The sequence below is a fragment of the Stenella coeruleoalba genome, assembly GCF_951394435.1.
Source record: "Stenella coeruleoalba genome assembly, chromosome: X".
Taxonomy (NCBI): domain Eukaryota; kingdom Metazoa; phylum Chordata; class Mammalia; order Artiodactyla; family Delphinidae; genus Stenella; species Stenella coeruleoalba.
In genome coordinates, this window is record NC_137152.1 from 93,663,456 (window position 1) to 93,675,241 (window position 11,786).

Sequence of the window (11,786 nt, forward strand, 5' to 3'; positions counted from 1 at the left end):
GTTCTATTTTAAAGATGAATGCACCATATTTTATGACACGTCTGTTCTAATATTATCAGTAAGATTTCCATAAAAGTGAAATATTTTAAAGTCCAACTTTTGTTTTTTACCTCTTCCTGGATTATATCTTGCATAGCTTCAAATCCATCAAAATGCTCAAATGATACTGTATATGTTTCTAATTTTATTTGCTTTATGAATTTGAGAAAGGTTTAGTCTTTTGCTGCTTTAAGCTAACTATTTTAGGAATGTTGAGCTTTATCATTCAGAAATGATAAAAATGGAATTTTCCTTTAGTTTAATCGCACAGACAACTCAGTGGTATTCTTGAGATCTGATTATTGCCTCTTGGGTAAAGAGGTATGGAATAGCTCAATCACACGATACACTTCAGGTGACCTCCCCCACCCTTCAACACACGCACACACAAGAAATTCAATTAAAAGACTTTTGTTCTTGAAGCCAAAGGTTATACATGGCTCCCTAACTGATCTTTATTTGTGTATGTAACCCTTGATTCCTAACCTGTCTCTTCCATTGGAAAAATCAATGGCCCAGGATATAGTCAACGTTACTTAGTTCCATTCCCTAAATAGTTTTTCTTTCATAGTATCTGCCCCCTCCTCCCTAATACCTATCTTGCTCTCAGCTAGCTGTCAAGTGATCACTGGCAAGGTCTTCGCTGATAACGCTTAAACCAAGGGTTTCCAACAGTTGTGTGTGTCAGTGTGAAAGAGAGAGACAGATAAAGGGGAAGGAGAGAGAGAGGAAGGGAAGTGTGAGAACCTAGAAAGTGGAAAATAGTGGGGCATGGCTGAGGCAACCATCTTAGAGATCTAGAAAATGAAGCCAGGTTATTGTTTTCTGGCTGGGAATTCCTAGCCTAAGGTGTTACCTATGTCAGTTAACAAGAACTTCTTTAATATACCAACCAGTTTTCAATACTTGAAGGAAGGTGCAGGATTCAGGCACCTTGACCACTGTTGGGGAAGGTAGTTTGGGGATGGCTTTCTAAGGTACCGTGACCTTCTCAGTGCTGTCATCTGTAAGGTGATAAGCAGAACTCGCTGGCTACAATCACTACTCAAACCTTACTGAATTTGAGAGGCAAAGAGTGGAAAACCATTCCTTGCCATATCTTATGATTCAGACAAGTCAATATGAGTTCAATTTGCTTCAAGAGATGAATTTTGGGGAGCCCTCCCCTTTCTATTCCAGTTCCATTCATTCTAATGTTATTGAAGAAGTGAACATAAACCTAGTTTTGCACTCTGTAACAGGCCACCTGGGAATAATTGGCCTTACAAACTCCTCTGGAAAAGCAGCTCGATCTTTTAGATTATGTTTATGGCCTGACCTCATTGCCAAGTCTCACATTTTAATAACCCTTGTGACATAGATGAGGCTTTTGGTTGTTCCCCTCTTGTCTTCCTATGCAGTACCAATCCTCTTCCTCTTAACTCTCTCAACCCCAAGGGCCTAATTGTCTTGGGGCCTTGGTCTGATTCAACCCACTTATAAAAGCACCTTTACTTTAGGTATTAGGCCTGCCATGGTAACACTTTGTAATTTACAATGCTTCTCCTTATGTCATCTTTCATTTTATGGAACAGACGCAAATAAGGGTAGGTAAGCCTTTCCAAACTGTTGAATTAAGGCCTCTTGAAGACAGAAAATCCTTCTAAAACTCAATAGTCACTGTTTTCTGCTCCTGACTGCTTTTTTAGTATGTCTCAAGAGGAAGATTTTTGGTCTTCAATGGTGGCATTTTGGATAACGTAACATGTGATGGAGAAGGAGGGACAGCAGAGTCCCTCTTAGGCTCCTTCAGTCATACAACACAGACAACTAATACATGCATCTTCTCAGAAGCCCAGCCATACTCACAATGAAGAAAAGGGAAGCATCATGCTATAGCAGGAGTTCTCAGCCTTGACTGTATATTGTAATCACTGGAGGTATTTTAAAAACACTGATGCCTGGGTCCCACCCCAAGAGATTTTGATTTAATTGGTCTTGTATGCATCCTGGGCAGCCAGATTTTTGAAGCCCCAAGGTGATTTTATTTATTTATTTTTTGAATTTTATTTTATTTTTTGTATACAGCACATTCTTATTAGTCATCCATTTTATACATATTAGTGTATACATGTCAATCCCAATCTCCCAATTCATCCCTACCCCCTCCGCCCCCCTGCCACTTTCTCCCTTGGTGTCCATACGTTTGTTGTATACATCTGTGTCTCTGTTTCTGCTTTGCAAACTGATTTGTCTGTACCATTTTTCTAGATTCTACATATATGTGATAACATACGATATTTGTTTTCCTCTTTCTGACTTACTACACTCTGCATGACAGTCTCTAGGTCCATCCACGTCTCTACAAATGACCCAATTTCGTTCTTTTATATGGCTGAATAATAGTCCATTCTATATATGTACCACATCTTCTTTATCCATTCATCTGTCAGTGGGCACTTAGGTTGCTTCCATGACCTAGCTATTGTAAATAGTGCTGCAATGAACATTGGGGTGCATGTGTCTTTTTGTTTTCTTTTTTTGTTTGTTTTTTATAAATTTATTTATTTTTTTTATTTGTTTATTTTTGGCTGCACTGGGTCTCCATTGCTGTACGTGGGCTTTCTCTAGTTGCAGAGAGCGGGGGCTACTCTTCGTTGTGGTGCATGGGCTTCTCATTGCTGTGTCTTCTCTTGTTGTGGCGCATGGGCTCTAGGCACACGGGCTTCAGTAGTTGCGGCACACAGGCTCAGTAGTTGCAGCTCACGGGCTCTAGAGTGCAGGCGCAGTAGTTGTGGTGCACGGGCTTAGTTGCTCTGCGGCATGTGGGATCTTCTGGGACCAGGGCTTGAACCTGTGTCCCCTGCATTGGCGGGTGGATTCTTAACCCCTGCGCCACCAGGGAAGCCCAATGTGTCTTTCTGAATTATGGTTTTCGCTGGGTATGTGCCCAGTAGTGGGATTGCTGGGTCATATGGTAATTCTATTTTTACTTTTTGAAGGAACCTCCATACTGTTCTCCATAGTGGCTGTATCAATTTACATTCCCACCAACAGTGCAAGAGGGTTCCCTTTGCTCCACACCCTCTCCAGCATTTGTTGTTTGTAGATTTTCTGATGATGCCCATTCTAACCAGTGTGAGTTAGTTTTGATTTGCATTTCTCTAATAATTAGTGATGTTGGGCAGCTTTTCATGTGTCTGTTGGCCATCTGTATGTCTTCTTTGGTGAAATGTCTATTTAGGTCATCTGCTCATTTTTGGATTGGGTTGTTTGTTTGGTTTTTTGTTTCTTTTTTTGCATCTTTATTGGAGTATAATTGCTTTACAATGGTGTGTTAGTTTCTGCTTTATAACAAAGTGAATCAGTTATACATATACATATGTTCCCATATCTCTTCCCTCTTGCGTCTCCCTCCCTCCCACCCTCCCTATCCCACCCCTCTAGGTGGTCACAAAGCACCGAGCTGATCTCCCTGTGCTATACGGCTGCTTCCCACTAGCTAGCTATTTTACGTTTGGTAGTGTATATATGTCCATGCCACTCTCTCGCTTTGTCACAGCTTACCCTTCCCCCTCCCCCTATGAAGTCCATTCTCTAGTAGGTCTGTGTCTTTATTCCTGTCTTACCCCTAGGTTCTTCATGACATTTTTTTCTTAAATTCCATATATATGTGTTAGCATATGGTATTTGTCTTTCTCTTTCTGACTTACTTCACTTTCATTAGGTCCCATTTGTTTATTTTTGGTTTTATTTCCATTACTCTAGGAGGTGGGTCAAAAAAGATCTTGCTGTGATTTATGTCAAAGAGTGTTCTTCCTGTGTTTTCCTCTAAGAGTTTTATAGTATCCAGTCTTACATTTATGTCTTTAATCCATTTGGAGTTTATTTTGTGTATGGTGTTAGGGAGTGCTCTAATTTCATTCTTTTACATGTAGCTGTCTGGTTTTCCCAGCACCATTTATTGAAAAGACTGTCTTTTCTACATTGTATATCCTTGCCTCCTTTGTCATAGATTAGTTGACCATAGGTGCATGGGTTTATCTCTGGGCTTTCTATCCTGTTCCACTGATCGATATTTCTGTTTTTGTGCCAGTACCATACTGCTTTGATTACTGTAGCTTTGTAGTATAGTCTGAAGTCAAGGAGTCTGATTTCTCCAGCTGCATTTTTTTCCCTCAAGATTGCTTTAGCTATTCAGGGTCTTTTGTGTCTCCATAGAAATTTTAAGAGTTTTTGTTCTAGTTCTGTAAAAAATGCCATTGGTAGTTTGATAGGGATTGCATTAAATCTGTAGATTGCTTTGGGTAGTATAGTCATTTTCACAATGTTGATTCTTCCAATCCAAGAACATGTTATATCTTCCATCTGTTTGTGACATCTTTGATTTCTTTCATCAGTGTCTTATAGTTTTCTGAGTACAGGTCTTTTACCTCCTTAGGTAGGTTTATTCCTAGATATTTTATTCTTTTTGTTGCACTGGTGAATGGAATTGTTTCCTTAATTTCTCCTTCTGATTTTTCGTTGTTAGTGTATAGGCATGCAAGAGATTTCTGTGTATTAATTTTGCATCCTGCATCTTTACCAAATTCATCAATTAGCTCTATTAGTTTTCTAATGGCATCTTTAGGATTATCTATGTATAGTATCATGTCATCTGCAAACAGTGACAGTTTTACCTCTTTTCCAGTTTGTATTCCTTTAATTTCTTTCTCTTCTCTGATTGCCGTGGCTAGGACTTCCAAAACTATGTTGAATAATAGTGGTGAGAGTGGACATCCTTGTCTTGTTCCTGATGTTAGAGGAAATGGTTTCTGTTTTTCACCATTGAGAATGATGTTTGCTGTGGGATTGTCATATATGGCCTTTATTATGTTGAGGTAGTTTCCCTCTATGCCCACTTTCTGCAGAGGTTTTATCATAAATGGGTGCTGAATTTTGTCAAAAGCTTTTTCTGCATCTATTGAGATGATCATATGGTTTTTCTTCTTCAGTTTGTTAATACGGTGTATCACATTGATTGATTTGCATATATTGAAGAATCCTTGCATTCCTGTTATAAATCCCACTTGATCATGGTGTCTGATCCTTTTAAATTGTTGTCGGATTCTGTATGCTAGTATTTTGTTGAGGATTTTGCATCTATATTCATCAGTAATATTGGTCTTTAATTTTCTTTTTTTATAATATGTCTGGTTTTGGTATCAGGGTGATGGTGGCCTCGTAGAATGAGTTTGGGAATGTTCCTTCCTCTGCTATTTTTTGGAAGAGTTTGAGAAGGATGGGTGTTAGCTCTTCTCTAAATGTTTGATAGAATTCACCTGTGAAGCCATCTGGTCCTGGACTATTGTTTGTTGGAAGATTTTTAACCACAGTTTTAATTTCATTACCTGTGATTGGTCTGTTCATATTTTCTATTTCTTCCTGGTTCAGTCTTGGAAGGATATACCTTTCTAAGAATTTGTCCTTTTCTTCCAGGTTGTCCATTTTATTGGTGTAGTGTTGCTTGTAGTAGTCTTTTACTATGCTCTGTATTTCTACAGTGTCCACTGTAACTTCTCCTTTTTCATTTCTAATTTTATTAACTTGAGTCCTCTCCCTCTTTTTCTTGATGAGTCTGGCTAATGGTTTATCAATTTTGTTTGTATTCACAAAGTACCAGCTTTTAGTTTTATTGATCTTCGTTATTGTTTTCTTTGTTTCTATTTCATTTATTTCTGCTCTGATCTTTATGATTTCTTTCCTTCTACTAACTTTGGGTTTTGTTTGTTCTTTCTCTCATTCCTTTAGGTGTAAGGTTAGATTGTTTGAGATTTTTCTTGTTTCTTGAGGTAGGATTGTATTGCTATAAACTTCCCTCTTAGAACTGCTTTTGCTGCATCCCATAGGTTTTGGATCATCATGTTCTCGCTGTCATTTGTCTCTGGGTATTTTTTGATTTCCCCTTTGATTTCTTCAGTGATTTCTTGGTTATTTAGGAATGTATTGTTTAGCCTCCATGTGTTTGTGTTTTTTTCCCTGTAATTTATTTCTAATCTCATAGCGTTGTGGTTGGAAAAGATGCTTGATATGATTTCAATTTTCTTAAATTTACTGAGGCTTGATTTGTGACCCAGGATGTGATCTGTGCTGGAGAATGTTCCCTGTGCACTTGAGAAGAAAGTGCAGAAGTGCAGAAAGTGAGAAGAAACTGTTTTTGGATGGAATGTCCTATAAATATCAATTAAATGTATCTGGTCTATTGTGTCATTTAACGCTTGTGTTTCCTTATTAATTTTCTGCTTGGATAATCTGCCCATTGGTGTGAGGTGTTCACATCTCCCACTATTATTGTGTTACTGCCCATTTCCTCTTTTATACCTGTTAGCATTTGCCTTATGCATTGAGGTGCTCCTATGTTGGGTGCATATATATTTATAATTGTTATATTTTCTTCTGGGATTGATCCCTTTATCATTATGTAGTGTCCTTCCTTGTCTCTTGTAATATTATTTTATTTTTTATTTTTTTAATTAATTTATTTTTAAAAATTTTATTTTTGGCTGCATTGTGGCTTTGCTGCATCTGGGCTTTCTCTAGTTCCAGCAAGTGGGGGATACTCTTTGTTGCGGTGCATGGGATTTTCATTGCAGTGGCTTCTCGTTATGGAGCACGGACTCTAGGCACAAGGGCTTCAGTAGTTGTGGCACATGGGCTCTGTAGTTGTGGCTCATGGGCTCTAGAGTGCAGGCTCAGTAGTTGTGGCACACAGGCTTAGTTGCTCTGCGACATGTGGGATCTTCCCGGACCAAGGTTCGAATCTGTGTCCCCTGCATTGGCAGGTGGATTCCCAACCACTGTGCCACCAGGGAAGTCCCACATTCTTTATTTTAAAGTCTATTTTATCTGATACGAGTATTGCTACTACAGCTTTGTTTTGATTTCAATTTGCATGGAATATCTTTTTCCATCACTTCACTTTCAGTTTGTATGTGTCCCTAGGTCTGAAGTGGGTCTCTTGTAGACAGCGTATATATGGGTCTTGTTTTTGTATCCATTCAGCAAACCTGTGTCTTTTGGTTGGAGCATTTAATCCATTCACATTTAACGTAATTATCGATATGTGTGTTCCTATGACGATTTTCTTAATTGTTTTGGGTTTGTTTGTGTAGGTCCTTTTCTTCTCTTGTGTTTCCTGCCTAGAGAAGTTCCTTTAGCATTTGTTGTAGAGCTGGTTTGGTGGTGCTGAATTCTCTTAGCTTTTGCTTGTCTGCAAAGCTTTTGATTTTTCCATCAAATCTCAATGAGATCCTTGCTAGGTAGCGTAATCTTGGTTGTAGTTTCTTCCCTTTCATCACTTTAAGTATATCATGCCACTCCTTTCTGGCTTGCAGAGTTTCTGCTGAGAATTCAGCTGTTAACTTTATGGGAATTCCCTTGTATGTTATTTGTCATTTTTCCCTTGCTGCCTTCAATAATTTTTCTTTGTCTTTAATTTTTGCCAATTTGATTACTGTGTGTCTCGGTGTGTTTCTCCTTGGGTTTATCCTGTATGGGACTCTCTGCTTCCTGGACTTGGGTAGCTATTTCCTTTCCCATGTTAGGGAAGTTTTCGACTGTAATCTCTTCAAATATTTTCTCGGGTCCTTTCTCTCTCTCTTCTCCTTCTGGGACCCCTATAATGTGAATGTTGTTGCGTTTAATGTTGTCCCAGAGGTCTCTTAGGCTCTCTTCATTTCTTTTCATTCTTTTTTCTTTATTCTGTTCCCTGGCAGTGAATTCCACCATTCTGTCTTCCAGGTCACTTATCCGTTCTTCTGCCTCAGTTATTCTACTATTGATTCCTTCTAGTGTAGTTTTCATTTCAGTTATTGTATTGTTCATCTCTGTTTGTTCTTTAATTCTTCTAGGTGTTTGTTAAGCATTTCTTTCATCTTCTCGATACTTGCCTCCTTTCTTTTCCTAAGGTCCTGGATCATCTTCATTATCATTATTTTGAATTCTTTTTCTGGAAGGTTGCCTCTCTCCACTTCACTTAGTTGTTTTTCTGGGGTTTTATCTTGTTCCTTCATCTGGTACATAGTCCTCTGCCTTTTCATTTTGTCTGTCTTTCTTTGAATGTGGTCTTCGTTCCACAGGCTGCAGGACTGTAGTTCTTCTTGCTTCTGCTGTCTGCCCTCTGGTGGATGAGGCTATCTAAGAGGCTTGTACAAGTTTCCAGATGGGAGGGACTGGTGGTAGGTAGAGCTGGGTGTTGCTCTGGTGGGGAGAGCTCAGTAAAACTTTAATCCACTTGTCTGCTGATGAGTGGGGCTGAGTTCCCTCCCTGTTGGTTGTTTGGCCTGAGGCAACCCAGCTCTGGGAGCTACAGGCTCTTTGGTGGGGCTGATGGTGGTGTCTGGGAGGGCTCATGCCAAGGAGTCCTTCCCAGAACTTCTGCTGACAGTGTCCTTGTCCCCACGGTGAGCCACAGCTATGCCCCGCCTCTGCAGGAGACCCTCCAACACTAGTAGGTAGGTCTGGTTCACTCTCCTATGGGGCCACTGCTCCTTCCTGCTGGGTCCTGACGTGCACACTACTTTCTGTGTGCCATCCAAGAGTGGAGTCTCTTTTTCCCCCAGTTCTGTCGAAGTCCTACAATCAAATTCCACTAGCTTCAAAGTCTGATTCTCTGGGAATTCCTCCTCCCGTTGCCTACCCACAGGTTGGGAAGCCTGACATGGGGCTCAGTACCTTCACTCCAGTGGGTGGATTTCTGTGGTATAATTGTTCTCCAGTTTGTGAGTCACCCACCCAGTGGTTATGGGATTTGATTTTATTGTGATTGTGCCCCTCCTGCCTTCTCATTGGGGCTTCTCCTTTGTCTTTGGATGTGGGGTATCATTTATGGTGAGTTCCAGTGTCTTCCTGTCAATGATTGTTCAGCATTTAGTTGTGATTTTGGTGCTCTCGCAAGAGGGAATGAGCTCACGTCCTTCTACTCTGCCATCTTGAACCAATTTCCCCATCTCACCCAAGGTGATGTTAATATGTAACCATAAGTGACAACAGTTGCGTTATAGTGTGATAGTCTCTGCTTATTGACAAATGGCATCCTGTGAACAATCTCACCAGCAACCTATTGACATAATATCAGGGTGTAGTTGAATTTTCCTCTTTCAAAAATCATGTGAGAAAAAGCAGGTGAGAGCCAAAAATGATGATCAGTATTAACCGAGCTGAATCATGATACCAAACCCTCTTCTGATTGAACCTCAACTAATGGTATTAGCAATTTTGTTTTATTCTCTAGCATAAATGACTAAACTTTGGATATATCTAGGGCAACCAAGATAACAGTTGCCTGGGACTGAAGGGATTCCCAGGATATAGGATTTCAGTTTCAAAACTGAGCAATACTGCGATAACCAGGATGAGAAGGACACGCTAAAAAGAGAAAAGTATATGAACCATACAGTTATTTGTGCACACATATTCTGAGAAACACGAATCGGGGGAATGTTCAACATGGAGGCCAAGCTATTTGTAAAAATCTACACCTTTCTAGGATGAATTGAATTTATTCTGTTTTATTTAGTTGGCACAGTCTTACGAAGGAGAAATTCACTGTTACAATGGCTCAAAGGTAGCAAAAACAAAACAAACCGAAGACAACCACCAAAGCTCCACAGCCACTAAAGGACTTCTTAACCTGGATTTATGTACCTTGCTTGGGGTTTGGTTCCTGCCTAGTGATTCTCAGGAGGTACTTGAGTAGTTTGCATGATGGATGGTATCAGTGCAGAATTCCAGTTGTAATCCAAAGCTCAGAAAAAATCCATCTCCTCATGGGTCTGTTGAGTAGAATTTGAGAATGGATCTGCAACTGGCCATCATATGAAAACTCTTTTTAGTTAGAAGATTCCCACAAGAGGCAAAACATTTCATGTTGGTGTCTACACGTCTGATGTGCCTGGCTCGTCTCTTTTCTATAGGATGAAGCTGTTCTGTTGTTCTCAGGTGGAAAAGGTTCGAGTTGACAGATGGACCCTTGGTAAATTTAAGAGGAATGCAGATTTTAGTGTACTAACAAATGCATTTTTAGAAAAAATTATTTGTAAGGAATATAAGAGTTTTGTGTTAGTCTGTGCATCTTGAGTACAAAGTGGCAAAGTTTATAGTGGTTAAAAATTGACTTTGGAATCAGGCAGATGGGTTCAAAATCTAGTCTTGCTTCTTAGGGCATTGTGACATGACCTTGGGCGACTTACTTAACCTCCCCAATTCTCTGTTATATATATATATATATATATTCTCTAATATATATATTAGAGAAAAGTATACCTCTCTCTTTGGATTGTTGTGAGAATTACACAAAATAATAAATATAAAGCAGAGTTTCTCAACCTTGGCACTATTGACATTTTGGGCAGCAAAATGCTTTGTTGTGGGAGCCTGTCCTGAGCATTGTAGCATACGCAGCAGCATTGCTGGTCTCTACTCACAGCTACCCCTCCAAGTCTTGACAACCAAAAATGTCTCCAGACATTGCCAGGTGTCCCCAGGATGGAGCCAGGGCAGTGGTGGGGGAGCAGGGAGTGGAGAATACATGCCCCTGGTTGAGAATCACTCAATATAAAGTGATAAGTGTCAGACCTGGAATACAGTAGGCACTCATTAAGTGGTAGCTACAATATTATAATTGTTAATACTATATCAAAGTTAGAATTCTTATTATTAATGCTGAACCTTAAAAGTGAGACAGTATATTTAATTCTATCTGAGAATATTCTCTCAGACTTATTCTTTTAGGCTGTGTAAGCCAGTCTTGCTCCGCTAAGAGAAATATTGGAAAATATCACTTTCCGGCCTCACATCTCTTGCATCTAGTCATCCTGCAAGTCTAAGATCTTTTAGATTTATCGATGTGTTATTCAACCATTTAAACATTCACAAACTACTTAAAAATAGCTACATTATAAGTGAATATTTGTCAGGAATGGTGAAATTTGCAACTTTAAGGCATGTAAGGCACAATCCTTTCTTCCATCTAATTTATTTCCCCTCTCATGACACATATGCTCTGCAGAAACCTCAATCCTACTTCACTGATAAATTATGGCAATCTGATATATGCCTCCTTTGCTACCAATAGCCCATCTCCTTTCTCAACTCTTTTTCCTGTCATTCTTGTTCTTACTAAAAGAAGAAGGGGAGACTTCCCTGGTGGCACAGTGGTTAAGAATCCACCTGCCAATGCAGGGGACACAGGTTCAAGCCCTGGCCCGGGAAGATCCCACATGCTGTGGAGCAACTTAAACCTGTGTGCCACAACTACTGAGCCTGCGCTCTAGAGCCCACAAGCCACAGCTACTGAGCCCACACACCGCAACTACTGTAGCCCGTGCTCTGCAACAAGAGAAGCCACCGCAGTGAGAAGCCCGCGCACCACAGTGAAGAGTAGCTCCTGCTCACCACAACTAGAGAAAGCCTGCCCGCAGCAACGAAGAACCAACACAGCCACACACACAAAAAAAAAATTAAAAGAAGTTTCTTTCCTCTATGAGTCTTCACTCCTCTGCTACTGTTTCCGGAAAGACTGTGTTCTAGCATTTATCTTCTCTTTAGCCACATCTTTACTTTATTCCTCTCCATTGGCTCCTTTTCCCTCCATCATCAAATAAAATAGGTTTCCTCCATTAGAAAAGCTACTGCCTTCTGAAATTGCAGTCTTATTTCTTTGCTGAGCCTCCCACACACTTCCTTCTCAGTTTCTTTTATCGGACCTTCTTTGCTTGCCCACCCCTTAA